Here is a 5,129-nt window from a genome sequence, read left to right on the forward strand (position 1 = left end):
TGACATGTTCACCTCATAAATATCCCAGAAGAATCAAGAGGAGAGTGAGAGGAAGTGGACTGGGTGCTGTAATGTGATCCATCAGATGGTTCAGGATATTTATTTGGTTGATCTCACTGGAAGAAACATGGCCTGTTGACTTGGTTAATGACCTCCTGATGAGCTTGCAGATCAGCTGTGCATTACAAGGATATGAAGGATGAAAATAGCAGCATCAATTAAGATATACTTTGGTGAGGGCTTTATCAGTTGGGGCTTTTTTCCTTATGTCTTTCAGCTTGTGATTGATAGTGATGAACTTGAGCAGGAGGGTTGTGCATTTCAGATGGACAGCATTTTGAGGGCTTGCTGACTAAAGTGCTTTACTTCAGCTTGTGCACTTGTGGTTATAATGGAGTGCCTGGGAGCCACACCACTTGAAAGATTGTGTGGATATATTATTAATCTGTTCCCTGTGCCGTATTATGCCATACTGTGGGCCTGGCGCCATCCTCCCCTTATCTGTCTCTTTCTCTCTGTCTTCTCCACTCTATTTCAGCCTCCATCCTCTCCCATGTCTTTGTCACTCAACCTCTTTCTCCGAGGACTGTCTCAGGAAAGGAGCTAAAGCTCGAGGAAGGGAGGAAGAGATGATCAGATCAATATTCCTTTCAGGAAATAGGCTTCCTCTGTCTGACTCTCTGTCTCTCTCCTTCTGCCTTTGCCTGTCTTTTGTATAGCCAGCTTGTCTGACCACATCATTGGACCATTGTGACCAATTTCACAAGCAAGCTAGATAAGCAGCCTTACACAACCTGTCACGGAGACTCAACACGCAGTTCTCATATAACGGGGGGATGGGTGGGGGGTGGGGGTTGGGTTGCGGGGGGAGTTGTGGGTGAGAAAGAGGAAGAGAATGGACGTTTGTTTCTGAATGTCATGACTAAGTCATTTTGTCATGTCATGTCAAGTCATGGCTAGCTAACAAAACCTTACGTCTTCCCACATTTAACTCAAATACAGTGAGAGTGATGCCTCGCTATACTGTGATGACTTTGTGGCTAGTTTGTGGAAATAACACTCTCTGTTTTATTCAGTCCAGATAATAAAAATCTAATGAATGTGTGTATGTTTAAGAAAACATACGCGTGTTATGTAATTATAACCAGCTTTCTATTTAGCCACAGCATAGGTCACAACCCAAAATTACCAGTTCTTCCATTCTGTGTCTGTTATTGAAGGTAATTGCTATTAACTTTATTTAACCTTTCTACATTAATAAGCCGTCATCACCTCCTTTAGCATAAGAGAGAACATTACTGTAAAAGGTTAACCTCATAATGCTCATTAATATACCTGAAGTTATGTCAGTGAATTGCTGACATTTCTGGTTGTGTAAATAGGGCTCTATAGCTAGTCAAATAAAACAAAAAAACAGATTTTTTTTAAACCTGTAATTTAAGGGAAAGGCTAGGTAAATGTTAAAAAATATGTATCATACATTTGCAGTTGATGTAAGCCTTAATGTTAGGATAACAGTTTAAAAACAAGTGGATAAATTGATGAAATTCAGCAAATGTTCATGAAATATTAAGGGGAGTATTGAAAGGCACTTAAGAATAAAAGATTCTGGAGGAACAAGATCAGACTGGTCAGCTTAGCTACAGTACTTTGGAGACATTGTGTTTATTTATCTATCACCTGAAACACAGCTCACTGGCTCACCATTATTTGTCTACAATCACTTTTACCTCCTCTGCCAAGATGGCTGATGTCACGGGGCACTATGAATTCTCCTACTGTTCTAAATCTTTCACTTCTCACTGGCTGCAGAGCCGTTTCCACATTCCAAGGTAAGAAATAATTTGCTGTCAAGAACTGTTCTGTGTTTTGACTGTTGAGGCGATGAAGCTGTAACCACAAATTGTGTCAGCTGGAACAACACGCGGATGGCAGGGCCGGCAATGGCTCGCAAACTGCATTAGTATTATATCACAGAAGCACGTTGTTTGTCAGATGTTTGTGGTGTAAGGTCATTGGGAAATAAACAAAATGATCACAGGCAATCTATGTTACAGATTATTTCCCACATAGGGTTTCACCACCGCTGTGTGGGTGTATGTGTGTAAGTAGAGTAGTGAGAGAGGAGGAAGAGATTGTGCGTAACAACAGGAAAGGTGGGTGGTGTAAAAGATACTGTATTTGTGTGTCTCTGTGTGCAGATGGGGAAGTTTCCACTGCAGCCATGAACTGGCACTGTGGTGAGTGTAGATTGCTGATTGCTGATTCCCATCTCTTGCATGCACACATGCACGCACACAAACACACACACACACACAGTCTTCTATGTTATGGACCTGGTACCTAGAGATTAGCTTCCCCACAGAGGGGTGTGGCTGTGCCTTTGACCACTGTCCAATGAGGCGTGACCTAGCAATGACAAGCAGCCAACCATCACGCCCAGATCACCACTGGTCTGCCAAGGGGGCATCACATGATGGGACCAACTGTCACCACACATGGTCTTTTTCTCTCTAAAATCTGTCCATTTGTGTCTTAGAAACAATCCATCCATCTATCTTTGTTTTCCAGCGAGAATCCTTTTTTTTCTTTTTCTGTTTCGATTTAATTGAAAACCTGCCTTTCTTCCAGTTAGAAAGTAGACTTCATAGTAAACCAATCATCTTCTTTCTTTTGTATCCTGTGTGGATTTTTTTGCTGTTATGGATGCACATTTTGCTCACATAGTTAAGTGAATCAATCTGCTGATTCTGGATCTGCACAAACTCTCCCATTGGCAATGGATCTAGCCAGAACTCTCCTGTGTCCCTCTGTTTCCCAACAGTCTGGTTAAAAAAAGTGAGAGAACTCCCAATCTATTTGATTTTTTCATAAAATTGCGAACACACTGTGTTCGTCACAAAAGACTTTCCACAGGTGCACAAACATTATCACTTTCTTTGAAGCGGCCTACATTGACACAGCTGATTACTTGTTTTTGTGTCTGCAGCGCCTGACCATTTTCAGCTTCATTTGATTCTAAATACCGACATTATGCACTGGATATTCACACTACATTAACTCTCCCAGGAAAGACAAACACCATGTTTGTTTTGTACATAAAGAAAAGAACTTCTTTGCTTCAGTTGGATCACTTCAGATAAAATATCATTTTTCAAAGAAACACTTTGTTCCAAATCACACAGCAGGCAGCTCTCTTCAACAATAAGGTCATTTGCGGTTTGTTGAATGCAACCTCTCCTGATCTTTGTTTGCATGACTTACCTGACTTACAATGGGGTTAGATTCCAGTCACTGAGGATTATGTTTATACCTTGCATCCTGTACACAAAACATGCTGAGGGAGTTCTTTATGACTTTGAAAACACAGTGTTTATCTTGTATGTTGTATATAATGTAAAAGTGCATCCACTCATCACTAGGTAAGCATTTTGTATTCTCTTCACAGTGTCCTCCACATGTCACTACAGGCCGTAATTTATCCTATCATTGTACGTGCTTTAGTATTTCATTTGTTCAAGGTATACTTGCAGCTGAGGCTTAAGCATGAAAGAAAAACCTCTGTCTCTTTGTGTGTCTCGCTCTATGTCTCCCTCTGGAAATGATTAGGGCTGTTGGGGCAGCCTGGAACCATTACTGATGTACACTGATGAAGTCCCATTTGTTTGAAGTGCAAGCACTCTGTCTAAGCTCTCGTGCATTTGTGTGTGTGCGTAAGCAAGCCTGCATACATCGGCCCGTCCCTGTGTGTGAAGTGTCCCTCTCTTTCTCTTTCTCCCTCAGCCAAGTCCACACCACTAAAAACTCATTCCAGAGAGGAACTGGAAATAAACTTGTGAGGAAACCCAATCCCTTTGAAGTGTAAGGCTCATAGCTCAAACATCAAATATGTGTCATCAATCCCCAATTTAGGTATAAAACGTATCCTTTGGCAGCAGACACGTTTCTATTGTTGTGTGGCCCCCATGCTTTGACAAGATAACACAACAGCTTTTTCCTGTCCCTGACATTATTTTAGCCACAGAACGTCAGTCTAGAAGAGCCAGGGTACTGGTGCAGTGGAGCATTAGTTAGATGACTCTACACATGTTGTTGGTTTTTGGACAAATGATCAGAATCTGGAGTACATTGTCCAAGCTTTGATGTGTTTCAGTGCAATTGTTCTATTCAAACAAAGAGCCATATACTGTAAATCTGTTTTAGGTTTTTGGCCGGTGGGTAAAAACTGAAACTGGTCTTTTTCATTTGTAGTTAAAGCCAGCTGTGTACTCTCTACTGATGTAAAACATTTGCCCTTGAACTGCAAATATTCTAGATGTGTGAAAAGAAAGGAAATACTCCATATAGAATGGAGCTCTGGGCAGGGTTTCAATACTGAAAGGATCTAATTCTCCAAACAAATCCATGGATTTGCAATGAGAGGAAACTGTCAAAACAAGCATGTCTTTTTCTTGTTGTTATTAAAGTTACAATCCTTACAATTCTTCATGAAATCAAACCCTGGTATGATACTATTGTTTGTTGCCATTTTGTCAGCAGTCATACATGTATTAACATTCTGTCATCACCTCTTACTTAAGTAATTTAATTGGTAGAGGAGTCCGCAATTCTTGTGCTAGATTCAAATGGCCTACTTATGCACAAGTGATTCCTAGGCAATGGTGCATGCTAAGAGGTAAGATTTGCTGACTGTAAACAAGTTTTCACGTAAATTGTTGTCAGTTATCTTTGAGTGGTTAAGCAGTCCAATACCTATTCTCTTATTCTTTTTCAAAACATTTTTATTTTATTTTGGTTGTATCCTGGGTTTGATTCTCAGACTCACAAAAATGAAATAGGATAATTTTACCGCTTTTCTTTGGTAAAAAAGAAAGAAATAAATTAGCAGGTTGTTCACTGTAATGGATGAAGTCTATCTGAGGCAAGTTTCATGTCAATCAAATCAAGGTTAAAATCAGTGATAATGTAAATGAAATGTGACAGACTAAAACATGTAAAAACACTGGCATAGTTCCTAATCTGTCAAAACTTGGGCCTCAAGTTTGTTTCCAAAGAGACTGCTTTTTAATTCTTCCAGGCTGGGTTAATTATTTTTAAACAATCTAATATTAGGCAAGCTAAATGGGTGG

The sequence above is a fragment of the Etheostoma cragini genome, chromosome 14, assembly GCF_013103735.1.
Source record: "Etheostoma cragini isolate CJK2018 chromosome 14, CSU_Ecrag_1.0, whole genome shotgun sequence".
Classification (NCBI taxonomy): Eukaryota; Metazoa; Chordata; class Actinopteri; order Perciformes; family Percidae; genus Etheostoma; species Etheostoma cragini.